The sequence below is a fragment of the Mus musculus genome, chromosome 12 (genome assembly GCF_000001635.26).
Source record: "Mus musculus strain C57BL/6J chromosome 12, GRCm38.p6 C57BL/6J".
NCBI lineage: Eukaryota > Metazoa > Chordata > Mammalia > Rodentia > Muridae > Mus > Mus musculus.
Window position 1 is genome coordinate 11,647,659 of NC_000078.6, and position 15,848 is coordinate 11,663,506.

The window sequence follows — 15,848 nt, forward strand, 5'->3', positions numbered from 1 at the left end:
TTACAGTGCCTGAAAGTGGTGTCTCCTTTGAGGAGCGTGGAGCTGTCTGGTCAGTGGTCCTAAGATCAAGTGGAGAGTCCTCTAGGGACCTTGGGGGTATCCACCAACCCCGCACACAACGTGAACAAGTACTGATGCCAACTGGAAGGGTCTTGTGACCCTGGTCAGGCCAGGTTTTCTGCTTCCCTAATGCTGTCTCAAGTCCTGCGCGATTGGATTGGAACAGAAGTTGTGTTCCACTCACCACGTGTGGAGTATCCTGTAGGGACCTTGGAGGTGTCTGCCAACTCCGCACCCAAGGTGACCTAGTGCTGGCGCCAACTGGAAGCGATTTGGTTTCTCTTAAAATATTTATTTACCTATCTGTCTGTCTGACTGACTGTCTGTCTGTCTATTTGTCTATCTTCTATCAGTTTCTCATCTGTTGTCTGCCCCCCCCCCCACACACACTTATCTATCCGTTATCTGCCGGTCTGTGTATCTATCTATGGATCATCATCATATATCATCTATCTATGTGTATGGACACAGAGGTGGAGGTCACAGGGCAAATTGTGGGAGTAAGTTCTCTCTTTATACCATGTAGGTCCCAATGATTGAACTCAGGTTGTGAGGTTTGGTGGTAAGTGCCTTGACCTGCTGAGGCATTTAACTGGCTCATAGGTAATTTAAAAATTGGCATTATTAATAAAAACAACAGATTTTTATTTTTTAATTTTCAAATGTCCAAATCTACTATTTCATTAAAACGATCTAAACTTGCTTCCCTGCGGCTAATAACTCAGCATCTCTAAAAAGCTTTTCTCAATTAACCCATATTAACATTTAAATGTTTTCACCCTTTTGAATGCATTGTCCCCTTTTATTATTAAATATAAGATTCCTAAAGGAAAGTACATTGGATTTATATATAAAATTGAATAATAGTGATTATCTTAGCTTTGTCAACTTGATACACCCAAGCATCATCTGAGAAGAAGGCTTCAATTTGGGATTACCCAAATCTCACTGTTCTATGGGCACACCTTTGGGGCATTGTGTTGACTGCTAATCAATGTAGGAGGACACAGTCTATTGTGGGTACTAGCATGCCTGGGCATGTGGTCCTAACCTGTTGAAGAATGATAGCAAAGCATGGGTTAGTAAATGAGCTAACAAGCAGTGTTTCATTATTGTTTCTGCTTCAAATTTCTATTTAAGTTCTTGTCCTCACTACCCCTAGTGATGCTTCATAACTTGACAGTATTAGCCAAATATAGCCTTCCCTCTCTAAGCTGCATTTGGTCAGAAAATTTTACCACAACAACAGACAGGAAAATAGATTATTTGTCAAGCCAACATCAGTATAACCACTGTCTAAGTCAAGCAACAGTGTTTCATGGAAATCCTTGTGATATGCATGTATTCAATTTGAATTATGCATTATTATCTATAGATTATTTGCATATACAAACAGTTCACTTTAGCTTTGTCTGTTTGGGAACACAATACAAATGGAGCCATACTGAATATATTTTTTTTCTTTTTATCTTTTTTCTTTATGTTATATTTTTCCTGTCCCTCATGATATTTCAGGCAGCTGTTGTTCATTTGTTCTTGTTGTATAATATTCCATCTACCCTCTACTGATAATAATTGAATTGTGTCTAGTTTAGAGTGCTATGAAAAATGCTTCCATTAGCAAGCCTGTTCATGTTCTGATGCACATGTGCATTCATTTTTTATAAATAATGATTCTAGGTAACATTTGTATCAGAAGCATCAATATCATTCATTCAAAGAAGGGCTAGCCAAGTGGAAGAGAGAAAGAGAACAGAGTCAGAGCTGGTTCAAGTCTCAGTTTAACTCCTCCCCTTGGTTAAGCACCCTCATAGCCACCTTGTTAGGACCCCTAATTGTTCTCCTGCTATTGGTGACCTTTGGGCCCTGTGTATTGAACACACTTATAGCCTTCATAAAAGAGAATAGGAGCAGTGCAGCTGATGGTCCTGTGCCAACAATATGAAACCCTGAGAGTAGGACCTGAAGAATATGAGTTAGTTACCCAAGACCCCTGAACATAGCTGCAGGACTGGAGTTTGTACTAGAAAAAGGGTGGAATGAGTAACCCTAAGGCGTTTACTAGTCCCACTACCTCCTTACAGCCTCCCTCTCTTGCCTGGGGTCAAGGCTAGACCAAGTTCCATTTTCCACCCACAGGAACATTATTGAGTAAAAATTTCTCAGAATGTACCGACTGATAGTTACCCGACCCTCTGGAAAGTCCCAGGTAGAGTTCAAATGCATATCATGCTTGCTAGCCAATAGATTTAAAGGTCAATGTGCTTAGCCAATAAGTTTGAACTGTAACCTTGCTGATGTAACCTGTGCCCCTAAAAAGTATAAAAACTGCTTGTAATAGCCATTCAGGGTCACCTTCTTAGTAACTCACCTTGAGGGACTAATTGAAGGTCGACCCCAACATGCCAGAAAATAAACCTCTTGATTTTGCATTGAAAAAAATGCAAACCCACAGATTCCATCTCAAACCTACTTAGTCATAGACTTTGGGGATGAATTTTGGGGGTGAAGTTATAGAATGGGTCCCACCATTCTATAACTTAATAGCTTTCTAGATGTGACAAAAAGAATATTAAACAGTGAGAAATGAAATAATTCTGTAGACATGAATTTAAGATAGTATTGAGTCCTGGGTTATACATATCTTCAGCTTTGCTAGATAAAGCTGAAGAATTTTCCTCAATGGTCAGCAGTGCCACAAATCCACATTTGATCACAAAAATACTTGTCCTGTTATAAAAATGAAAGGGTTTTGAATTTGAGCATGCTTGTAATATTCAAAAGTGTTATTATTCAGAGTTACTAATATCTTTCCCCATGGCTATATAAAAGTTACTTTTAGACAATCAATTGCTTTTGTACCCCAGATAATGATTAATTTCTTCACACAGTTTTACCTACCATCTTAAGTGAGTTACTCTGTGAACATATGTTTCAGCAGTTACAGTAATGCATGTCACACTGAAACCAAGTTTCTGCAATGTTATTGCCTAGTTATCCACCACCCACATGTTAACCACAGTGGTGATCAGTAAGTGTGTTTTTGTATACTTACCTAGATGCCATTTAGAAGTAGAAGTCCCTCTTTTCATCACTCATAGAACTTTAGAACATCTTTATTATAAAATATGTAACCTTGCATAGTGGTTTATAGTTCTGCCTCCTTACCTGGGAGAGAATCAGGTACAGACTACATTTGCTTATACCTTCATTTTTAGTAGAGAAAATGCCTGCACAGCACAGGCAATAAAACAGTATCACTTGAACGAATTAAACCAATAACTTTTCCTGTTGGCCACAATCCTTTCCCTAGGGTGAATGTCTGGCATCCTCATCTGATTTTCTTTTCCCAGCTCATCTCTCTTTGCATAGTTTGTAGATATCACTTCATAATGAATATGGTCTTGCAGATATGGTGCAGGCAGATACATAGCTAATGAGCCTGGTAGGCCTTTAGAGACCCAAGTCTGGAAGGTGGCCTCTTTCTGTCTCTACTCTGCAAAGCTGTGTGGGACAGTGCTGCCTGCTGACTTTGAAAGGGATTCAAAATAGTCTCGTATGCACCGTCCATCTATTCCCCTTGACCACTGAGCACAAGAACACCCCTTTGGTTAATGGAAAGTGATCAGTTAAGATTTTGTTCTCCTGAAAAAGAAAACTTTTTTCCTAGAAAACTTTTAATCTTGGATTCTAAACTAAGGTCTCTTCTGGCATACTTGTGGGATTGTATGCTTCTGGGCATTCTGGGATTTTATCTGTCTTTACTGGTCTCACAGTAGTGATGTTTCCTCTGTTTGAATCAAACACAGCCTAATGTTAAAGCCCTCATGAAATTCAGGAAAAGCCTATCAGCATTTTGTCTAGTATGCACAGTCCATCCATCCCCACTCACCATTGAGCACAAGCACACCCCTTTGGTTAATGGAAAACGATTAGTTAGAGTTTTTTTCTCCTAGAAAAGAAAACTTTTACCCTAGAAAATGTAGCACTGGTTACATTTGATTGTTGACAGATTGTCTTCTAAGGTCTGATTTTGGGGAGACAACCACTCAGAATTATAATCACCACATTGTGTGTGTGTGTGTGTGTGTGTGTGTGTGTGTGTTTTAACTACAAAGAAACTGAAAAGAAAATCTTTCCTTTTTATTAGTGTTAACTTGAAGGTGCTTTTCTTAAACTCCAAGGTCTTAGCAAAAGTTGTCTGGAGCTACGATTGGGTCAATACAGCCAGTAGTCAGGGTAGGTAAGTCTCCTGATTGGGGCTGTGCATGGTAAAGAGAGAGGCTGCTGTCTGAGATGACTCTATTTCTCTTAGTTTGCAGCATAAGCAACAGAAATGGAAACCTTTTACTTGGTCCAAATAAATAGTTCTTCTTCTTCTTCTTCTTCTTCTTCTTCTTCTTCTTCTTCTTCTTCTTCTTCTTCTTCTTCTTCTTCTTCTTCTTCTTCTTCTTCTTCTTCTTCTTTTTGCTGAGTCCTGTTGCAGTCAGACCCACAGCATTTTGAATCTATTACAGAGTGTTACTCGGCATGGAAGAAAGGATAGTCGTTTTCAGGACTCTGCAACAGGAAGTTCTACTTTTTGCTCTTAAATTTTTTTTTTCATTTTTATTAGGTATTTAGCTCATTTACATTTCCAATGCTATACCAAAAGTCCCCCATATCCACCCACCCACACTCCCCTGCCCACCCACTCCCCCTTTTTGGCCCTGGCGTTCCCCTGTACTGGGGCATATAAAGTTTGCAAGTCCAATAGGCCTCTCTTTCCAGTGATGGCCGACTAGGCCATCTTTTGATATATATGCAGCTAGAGTCAAGAGCTCCGGGGTACTGGTTAGTTCATATTGTTGTTCCACCTATAGGGTTGCAGATCCCTTTAGCTCCTTGGCTACTTTCTCTAGCTCCTCCATTGGGAGCCCTATGATCCATCCATTAGCTGACTGTGAGCATCCACTTCTGTGTTTGCTAGGCCCCGGCATAGTCTCACAAGAGACAGCTACATCTGGGTCCTTTCGATAAAATCTTTCTAGTGTATGCAATGGTGTCAGCGTTTGGATGCTGATTATGGGGTGGATCCCTGGATATGGCAGTCTCTACATGGTCCATCCTTTCATCTCAGCTCCAAACTTTGTCTCTGTAACTCCTTCCATGGGTGTTTTGTTCCCAAATCTAAGGAGGGGCATAGTGTCCACACTTCAGTCTTCATTCTTCTTGAGTTTCATGTGTTTAGCAAATTATATCTTATATCTTGGGTATCCTAGGTTTGGGGCTAATATCCACTTATCAGTGAGTACATATTGTGTGAGTTTCTTTGTGAATGTGTTACCTCACTCAGGATGATGCCCTCCAGGTCCATCAATTTGGCTAGGAATTTCATAAATTCATTCTTTTTAATAGCTGAGTAGTACTCCATTGTGTAGATGTACCACATTTTCTGTATCCATTCCTCTGTTGAGGGGCATCTAGGTTCTTTCCAGCTTCTGGCTATTATAAATAAGGCTGCTATGAACATAGTGGAGCATGTGTCCTTCTTACCAGTTGGGGCATCTTCTGGATATATGCCCAGGAGAGGTATTGCTGGATGCTCCGGTAGTACTATGTCCAATTTTCTGAGGAACCGCCAGACTGATTTCCAGAGTGGTTGTACAAGCCTGCACTCCCACCAACAATGGAGGAGTGTTCCTCTTTCTCCACATCCACGCCAGCATCTGCTGTCACCTGAATTTTTGATCTTAGCCATTCTGACTGGTGTGAGGTGGAATCTCAGGGTTGTTTTGATTTGCATTTCCCTGATGATTGAGGATGTTGAACATTTTTTCAGGTGCTTCTCTGCCATTCGGTATTCCTCAGGTGAGAATTCTTTGTTCAGTTCTGAGCCCCATTTTTTAATGGGGTTATTTGATTTTCTGAAGTCCACCTTCTTGAGTTCTTTATATATGTTGGATATTAGTCCCCTATCTGATTTAGGATAGGTAAAGATCCTTTCCCAATCTGTTGGTGGTCTTTTTGTCTTATTGACGGTGTCTTTTGCCTTGCAGAAACTTTGGAGTTTCATTAGGTCCCATTTGTCAATTCTCGATCTTACAGTACAAGCCATTGCTGTTCTGTTCAGGAATTTTTCCCCTGTGCCCATATCTTCAAGGCTTTTCCCCACTTTCTCCTCTATAAGTTTCAGTGTCTCTGGTTTTATGTGAAGTTCCTTGATCCACTTAGATTTGACCTTAGTACAAGGAGATAAGTATGGATCGATTCGCATTCTTCTACATGATAACAACCAGTTGTGCCAGCACCAATTGTTGAAAATGCTGTCTTTCTTCCACTGGATGGTTTTAGGTCCCTTGTCGAAGATCAAGTGACCATAGGTGTGTGGGTTCATTTCTGGGTCTTCAATTCTATTCCATTGGTCTACTTGTCTGTCTCTATACCAGTACCATGCAGTTTTTATCACAGTTGCTCTGTAGTAAAGCTTTAGGTCTGGCATGGTGATTCCGCCAGAAGTTCTTTTATCCTTGAGAAGACTTTTTGCTATCCTAGGTTTTTTGTTATTCCAGACAAATTTGCAAATTGCTCCTTCCAATTCGTTGAAGAATTGAGTTGGAATTTTGATGGGGATTGCATTGAATCTGTAGATTGCTTTTGGCAAGATAGCCATTTTTACAATGTTGATCCTGCCAATCCATGAGCATGGGAGATCTTTCCATCTTCTGAGATCTTCCTTAATTTCTTTCTTCAGAGACTTGAAGTTTTTATCATACAGATCTTTCACTTCCTTAGTTAGAGTCATGCCAAGATATTTTATATTATTTGTGACTATTGAGAAGGGTGTTGTTTCCCTAATTTCTTTTTCAGCCTGTTTATTCTTTGTATAGAGAAAGGCCATTGACTTGTTTGAGTTTATTTTATATCCAGCTACTTCACCGAAGCTGTTTATCAGGTTTAGGAGTTCTCTGGTAGAATTTTTAGGGTCACTTATATATACTATCCTATCATCTGCAAAGAGTGATATTTTGACTTCCTCTTTTCCAATTTGTATTCCCTTGATCTCCTTTTGTTGTCGAATTGCTCTGGCTAATACTTCAAGTACTATGTTGAAAAGGTAGGGAGAAAGTGGGCAGCCTTGTCTAGTCCCTGATTTTAGTGGGATTGCTTCCAGCTTCTCTCCATTTACTTTGATGTTGGCTACTGGTTTGCTGTAGATTGCTTTTATCATGTTTAGGTATGGGCCTTGAATTCCTGATCTTTCCAAAACTTTTATCATGAATGGGTGTTGGATCTTGTCAAATGCTTTTTCTGCATCTAACGAGATGATCATGTGGTTTTTGTCTTTGAGTTTGTTTATATAATGGATTACATTGATGGATTTTCGTATATTAAACCATCCCTGCATCCCTGGAATAAAACCTACTTGGTCAGGATGGATGATTGCTTTAATGTGTTCTTGGATTCGGTTAGCGAGAATTTTATTGAGGATTTTTGCATCGATATTCATAAGAGAAATTGGTCTGAAGTTCTCTATCTTTGTTGGGTCTTTCTGTGGTTTAGGTTTAGGTTAGTTTCACTGTGTCCCTGTTTAGTTTCTGTTTCCACGATCTGTCCTTTGAAGAAAGTGGTGTGTTGAAGTCTCCCACTATTATTGTGTGAGGTGCAATGTATGCTTTGAATTTTACTAAAGTGTCTCTAATGAATGTGGCTGCTCTTGCATTTGGTGCGTAGATATTCAGAATTGAGAGTTCCTCTTGGAGGATTTTACCTTTGATGAGTATGAAGTGTCCCTCCTTGTCTTTTTTGATAACTTTGGGTTGGAAGTCGATTTTATCCGATATTAAAATGGCTACTCCAGCTTGTTTCTTCAGTCCATTTGCTTGGAAAATTGTTTTCCAGCCTTTCACTCTGAGGTAGTGTCTGTCTTTTTCCCTGAGATGGGTTTCCTGTAAGCAGCAGAATGTTGGGTCCTGTTTGTGTAGCCAGTCTGTTAGTCTATGTCTTTTTATTGGGGAATTGAGTCCATTGATATTAAGAGATATTAAGGAAAAGTAATTGTTGCTTCCTTTTATTTTTGTTGTTAGAGTTGGCATTCTGTTCTTGTGGCTGTTCTCTTTTTGGTTTGTTGAATGATTACTTTCTTGGTTGTTCTAGGGCATGATTTCCGTCCTTGTATTGCTTCTTTTCTGTTATTATCCTTTGAAGGGCTGGATTCGTGGAAAGATATTGTGTGAATTTGTTTTTGTCGTGGAATACTTTGATTTCTCCATCTATGGTAATTGAGAATTTGGCCGGGTATAGTATCCTGGGTTGGCATTTGTGTTCTCTTAGTGTCTGTATAACATCTGTCCAGGCTCTTCTGGCTTTCATAGTCTCTGGTGAAAAGTCTGGTGTAATTCTGATAGGCCTTCCTTTATATGTTACTTGACCTTTCTCCCTTACTGCTTTTAATATTCTATCTTTATTTAGTGCATTTGTTGTTCTGATTATTATGTGTCGGGAGGAATTTCTTTTCTGGTCCAGTCTATTTGGAGTTCTGTAGGCTTCTTGTATGATCATGGGCATCTCTTTTTTTATGTTTGGGAAGTTTTCTTCTATTATTTTGTTGAAGATATTAGCTGGCCCTTTAAGTTGAAAATCTTCATTCTCATCAATTCCTATTATCCGTAGGTTTGGTCTTCTCATTGTGTCCTGGATTACCTGGATGTTTTGAGTTAGGATCCTTTTGCATTTTGTATTTTCTTTGACTGTTGTGTCGATGTTCTCTATGGAATCTTCTGCACCTGAGATTCTCTCTTCCATTTCTTGTATTCTGTTGCTGATGTTCGCATCTATGGTTCCAGATCTCTTTCCTAGGGTTTCTATCTCCAGCGTTGCCTCGCTTTGGGTTTTCTTTATTGTGTCTACTTCCCCTTTTAGTTCTAGTATGGTTTTGTTCATTTCCATCACCTGTTTGGATGTGTTTTCCTGTTTTTCTTTAATGATTTCTACCTGTTTGGCTGTGTTTTCCTGCTTTTCTTTAAGGGCCTGTAACTCTTTAGTAGTGCTCTCCTGTAATTCTTTAAGTGACTTATGAAAGTCCTTCTTGATGTCCTCTATTATCATCATGAGAAATGTTTTTAAATCTGGGTCTAGATTTTCGGTTGTGTTGGGGTGCCCAGGACTAGGTGGGGTGGGAGTGCTGCGTTCTGATGATGGTGAGTGGTCTTGATTTCTGTTAGTAGGATTCTTACGTTTGCCTTTCGCCATCTGGTAATCTCTGAAGCTAGCTGTTTTAGTTGTCACTGTTAAGAGCTTGTTCTTCAGGTGACTCTATTAGCCTCTATAAGCAGACCTGGAGGGTAGCACTCTCCTTAGTTTCAGTGGGCAGAGTATTCTCTGCAGGCAAGCTCTCTTCTTGCAGGGCAGGTACCCAGATATCTGGTGTTCAAACCAGACTCCTGGCAGAAGTTGTGTTCCACTCACTAGAGGTCTTAGGATCTCGTGTGGAATCCTGTGTGGGCCCTTGCGGGTGTCAGGCGACTCCGCTGGCAAGGTAGCCCGGGGCTCGAGTGGAGCGGAAGGGGTTTGTGCCCCAGATCAAGCACGGGTAGCCTGCTTCCCTATGTACCGCAGTCTCAGGTTCCGTGCGATTGGATTGGGGCAGGCGCTATGTTCCACTCACCAGAGGTCTTAGGATCCCGTGGGGAGTCCCGTGTGGGCCCTTGCGGGTGTTGGGCAAGACTCTGCTGGCAAGGTAGCCCGGGGCTCGAGTGGAGCTGAAGGGGCTTGTGCCCCAGATCAGGCCCGGGTAGCCTGCTTCCCTATGTACCGCAGTCTCAGGTTCCGCGCGATTGGATTGGGGCAGTCGCTGTGTTCCACTCACCAGAGGTCTTAGGATCCCGTGGGGGGTCCTGTGTGGGCCCTTGCGGGTGTTGGGCAAGACTCTGCTGGCAAGGTAGCCCGGGGCTCGAGTGGAGCTGAAGGGGCTTGTGCCCCAGATCAGGCCCGGGTAGCCTGCTTCCCTATGTACCGCAGTCTCAGGTTCCGTGCGATTGGATTGGGGCAGGCGCTATGTTCCACTCACCAGAGGTCTTAGGATCCCGTGGGGAGTCCCGTGTGGGCCCTTGCGGGTGTTGGGCAAGACTCTGCTGGCAAGGTAGCCCGGGGCTCGAGTGGAGCTGAAGGGGCTTGTGCCCCAGATCAGGCCCGGGTAGCCTGCTTCCCTATGTACCGCAGTCTCAGGTTCCGCGCGATTGGATTGGGGCAGTCGCTGTGTTCCACTCACCAGAGGTCTTAGGATCCCGTGGGGGGTCCCGTGTGGGCCCTTGCGGGTGTTGGGCAAGACTCTGCTGGCAAGGTAGCCCCGGGGCTCGAGTCGAGCGGAAGGGTTGCTCTTAAAATTTAATCCGTCTCTTTAAATAGCTTAATTAGAGCTGCATTTGTGGCTCTAGAAACATCATCAATGTGTATCACTACTGACACATGAAGATAACACCACTTACATATTTAAAAGATTATTTATGTATGTTTATACTAAGTGTTCAATTTTTCTCAAGACCAGGCAAGGCTGGTTACCCCTTAGTTCAGAGAGCAGGGCCCAGGGCACAGTTATACAGCAAAATGGACAAAGACTTTTCATTTTAATTGAAAATATGTTTAGTTTTAATCAGGTATAATTTTTTTTTTTTTTACAAAATTGGAAGCAGCTTTATATAAATATATGTGAAATCCAGCCATGCAACATCTTTTATGGGACACTCACTGGTTTGGACTTCAGGCTCTTTTATCTGAAACAATCAATGGCAATTACCTCAGTAATTATTGCCTTCAATTGTCCTCTCTCCTGTGCTGCAATACAAACAGTGCAGCTCGAAGCTTTCCTTTGGAAATGAGGGCCGGGAACATGGCTGAGGCCTAAGGAAATAACACTGTTCTGCAATCCAAGTCCTCTTGAAATTGGTATCATGACCTTGTTCACACTTTAGTTTTATGAAACTGAAAAGTTATTACTTGCTCCCGAGGCCTTCAGGAAGATCAAATGGGGAAAATTTTAGTGACTGACTCTTGGAAAGATACTTTGCATTAGTGCTATGAGCAGTCCAAAGAAGATTGCTTTCTCAGAGAGAAAAACCAGGACTAGAGAAATGGTTCAGCAATGAAGAACACTGGCTGCTCTTGCAAATATTCCAGGTTTTGTTCCTAGTCCATACATCATGGTTCACAAGTGATGCTGCTGCTAAATTCAGGGATCTAATGCCATCTTCTGGCCTCCAAGGGCACCAGGTATGCACATGGTGCACATATATGCATGTGGTCAAAAAGCTCATATATATAAAATAAAGGCAAAGACATTCAAACATTCTGATTTCAATTATTTTTCTTTTTGATGTGTGTGTGTGTGTTTTCTGAGAGCATTTCACTTTCTGATGAATTTTGGAGGAGTATTGGAAAGCCACCAAAAATTTGTTATGGATAATAGGCTGAGGAGCAAAATCTATTTTTGAACTAGTTAACTGAGTACTGAGGTAACTACTGAGTAATTCCTTCTTTTATTCTAATTTAAATATTGTCTTTATCATATTACTTATTCTTATATGTTTTAGGATATTTTTGATATTATCTTTTATATATTTGAAAACACATTTTAATGTTTAGATTATTCTGACTATATAATGAATTATAATAAATATGTAATTACCCCTTTGTTACAATTATAGAAAAGTCTTATTTTGGGGGTAATTTACAAAGTTTTCTTTTAATATGAAGTATTTCTTTTAAATTTGTAAAGGGATGTTATATATCTATTGATATATTGATTGTATCTAACTTTAAAAATGTTATTATATTATATATGGAAATAATATATACTTCATACTGTGTTTTACTAGCTTTTTTATAATATATATTTTTATGGTTTTCTTTATACATGTCTAATGCATTTATTGAACTAACGTAAAGCAATTTGTGTTATATTGTCTCTTGGTTATAAGAAACAGACAACACTGAATTTTGAACATTTTTAATGACTCATTATGTTTCATTGTTAATTGTATGTGTGTGCTTGTGTGTGTATGTACATGTGCACATGTGCAGGTGCTTGTTTGTGGAGAGGACAGACATATGGGGTTTGCCTTCCACAGTGTTTCTTCTTTTGAAACTGAGTTATTTCCCGGCACTTGGAGTTCATTGATTCAGTTAGGCTGGCTGGACCAGTGGGCCATTGAGCTTCAGGGTTTTCCTTGCCTCTGCCTCCTCAGTGCAGTTATTCCAGGAATGTATGGCTATACCCAGCTTTTTTGCCAAGCCCCATCATTTTCCATGTTCTATACCCCAGTGTACTGGCTAGTTTTGTGACAACTTGACACAACTGGAATTATCACAGAGAAAGGAGCTTCAGTTGAGGAAATGCCTCCATGAGATCCAACTGTAAGACATTTTCTCAATTAGTGATCAAGGGGGAAAGGCCTCTTGTGGGTTGGACCACTCTGGGATGGCAGTCTTGGTTCTATAAGAGAGCAGGCTGAGCAAGCCCGGGGAAGCAAGCCAGTAAAGAACATCTCTCCATGGTCTCTGCATCAGCTCCTGCTTCCTGACCTGCTTGAGTTCCAGTCCTGACTTCCTTTGGTGATGAACAGCAATGTGGAAGAGTAAGCTGAATAAACCCTTTCCTCCCCAACTTGCTTCTTGGTCATGATGTTTGTGCAGGAATAGAAACCCTGACTAAGACAAATTGGTACCAGCATAGTGGGGTATTCCTGTGACAATCTGACCATGTTTTGAGGAGGACTGTGGAAGGACTTTGGAACTTTGGGCTAGAAGATTCATTCGGTGTGTAGGAGCTTGGAAGATAATGTTGAGAACAATGCAGAAGATGGAGGCCTGGCTTGTGAAATTTCAGAGGGAAAATTAAAGACTCTTTTTAGGGCAGTTGCTATTTTGGATTGTGAAGATTCTGTGGTTCTGGTTACCTAGGGCTGAAGAATCAGCGGTGATTAACAAGATTCCAGAACTACTAAAGAGAAACCTTTGCATTACTGGGACTATTGACGCTGGTTAGCTGGAGCTAAGAAATTAGCAGTGATTAAGAAGAGACCAGCATCTTTGAAGTGACATCTTCTGGGAAGTGTTTTCTGAAAGCACAAAGAGGCTGTGTTCCAGAGATAGCTTAGGTTGTATTCCTGCTGCAGTGGGACTTGGTAATATGTAAGAGTCACACAGGTGGTACTGGTTTTGAAGGCATGAAGGGGTCACGCAGAACAGCTGAGGCTCGGCACTGTGAGAGGCCATGGAAGGCTATTGGTGAAGGTGCAGTCTCAGTTGCAATTGACGGCCCAGGACTGAAGGGGTCATGCAGTGTTTTGGAGATGCCAGTACCATGAGATGACCACCAAGAGCAGCGGCAGCAGTGGAGTACAGGCATCTGGAGCCTAGAGGATGACTCCTGTGCTACAAAGGGCATGGCTGGAGAAGTGACCTTGGAGGAGCCCAGAAGATCATGAGTTGGATCCCAGACATTGGATGGTTGGAGATTGATTTTTGCTTTTGATTGTGACTGTGCCCTGATATTTTCCCTCTTGAAGGAAGAAACTATTTTAGTGGACCCTACAGTTAAGAGACTTTTAATTGTAAAAAGACTTTGGATTTTAAGAGAGATGGATATTTTAAAGAGATTGAAATTTTAAGAATTTGGAAAGACTGTGGGGGCGTTTAAAGTTATTTAGACCTTGGGGATGAATAAGAATGTAAGGGTTGAGGCTTACTAGTGATGTGTTGTGTGTCAAGTTGATAAGGGGTCAATTGTATTGGCTAGTTTTGTGTCAATCTGACACAACTGGAGTTATCACAAGAAAGGAGCTTCAGTTGAGGAAATGTCTCCATGAGATCCAACTGTAAGGCATTTTCTCAGTTAGTGATCAAGATCGAGAGGGCCCTTTGTGGGTGGTGCCATCCCTGGGCTGGTAGTCCCAGATTCTATAAGGAAGCAAGCTGAGCAAGTCAGTGGAAGCAAGCCAGTAAGCAGCACCCCTCCATGGCCTCTGCATCAGCACCTGCCTCCAAGTTCCTCTCCTGTGTGAGTTCCAGTCCTGACTTCCTTTAGTGATGAACAGCAGTGTGTAAGTGTAAGCTGAATAAACCCTTACCTCTCCAACTTGCTTCTTGGTCATGATGTCTGTGCAGGAATAGAAACCCTGACTAAGACATCCAGCAACCATTGTATTTACCTATCCCTCTGGTCTGTGTTCTACCTTTTCCTTTCTTTGTCTCTTTGTTTCTTTCTTTGGTTCTGTCTTTGTTTTTTCTCTCTTTCACTTCTCTCTCTCTCTCTCTCTCTCTCTCTCTCTCTCTCTCTCTCTCTTTCTTTCCTCCCTCCCTCCCTCCCTCCCTCCCTCCCTCCCTCCCTCCCTCCCTCTCTCTCTCTCTTTCTTTCTTTCTTTCTTTCTTTCTTTCTTTCTTTCTTTCTTTCTTTTTTTCTTCACTTTACACCAAGATCACATCCCCCCTTCCCTCCTCCCAGTCCCACCCTTACAACTTCCTAACCCCCATTACTCCCTCCCCTTTTCCTAAGAGCTGGAGAAGTTTGCCATGTGTACCAACCCATCCTGGCACATTAAGTCACTGCAGGACTAAGCACATCCTCTCCCACTGAGGCCAGAGAAGGTAGTCCAGCTAGGAGAAAGGAATCCAGTGGTAGGCAACAGAGTCAGAGACAGCTTCTGCTCCAATTGTTAGGGGATCCACATGAAGATCCAGCTGCACATCTGCTACAAAAGAATAGGGAGCCTAGGTCCAACCTATGCATGTTCTTTGGTTGGTTCAGTTTCTGTGAACCCCCATGGGCCTGGATGAGTTGACTCTATAGGTCTTCTTCTGGTGTCCTTGACCCCTCTATCTCACTCAAGCCTTCCTCTGACTCTTCCACAGGACTCCCTGAACTCTGCCTGATGATTGGCTGTGGGTTTCTGCATCAGTTTCCATCTGCTGCAGGATGAAGCCTTTTAGGAGTCAGTTAATCTAGGCTTCTATCTGCAGGCATAGCAGATTATTTTTAATAGTGTCAAGGGGTTGGTTCTATCCCGTGGGGTGGGTCTCCTATTGGGATGACCATTAGTAGGCTATTTCCTCAAACTCTGCTTCATCTTTATCTCTGTGTATCTTACAGGTAGGGCAAATTTTGGGTCAAAGATTTTATGGGTGGGTTGGTGTTTCCCTTGCTCCATTGAATGTCTCACCTTGCTACAGAAGGTAGCCACTTCTTTCTTCACGAATCTGCAAGAGCTAAGAGTCTTAGCTAGGGTTGCCCCTATAGACTCTCTAGAGTTCCCTCCCCACTTTCAGGTCTCCAGCTTGTCTCAGAGATGTCTCCTCACCCATTTCTATCCTCTCTCCCAGCCCTCTCCTGCCCACCCCTCTTCCCATAACTCATCCCATCCCTGTCCTCGCTTCTTACCCTCTCTCCCAACCATTTGTCTACCGCTATCTACCTCCTACATTTGTTTGATTTCTCCTTCCGTGTGAGATTCAAACTCAGGAATACTAGAGGGGGGTGTGTGCTAGCTGCACAAAGGTTTGAAAGTGCTCAACCAGTGAGCTAGACAAGGCATATCAAAATTAGCTGGTGTGTGTGTGTGTGTGCGTGTGTGTGTCTTTCATTTGTGAATCCAGAGCTCTTGGTCAGGCGATTATCTGGAGGCTAAAGCAGTTTAACTTTTCATTGTTACATAAGCATCCTCCAGTGGGCCCTTCTTGTTACTTAGTTTCTTTGGGTCTGTGGATTATAGGATGGATATCCTACCTCTATGGCTAATGTCCACTTATTAGTAAGT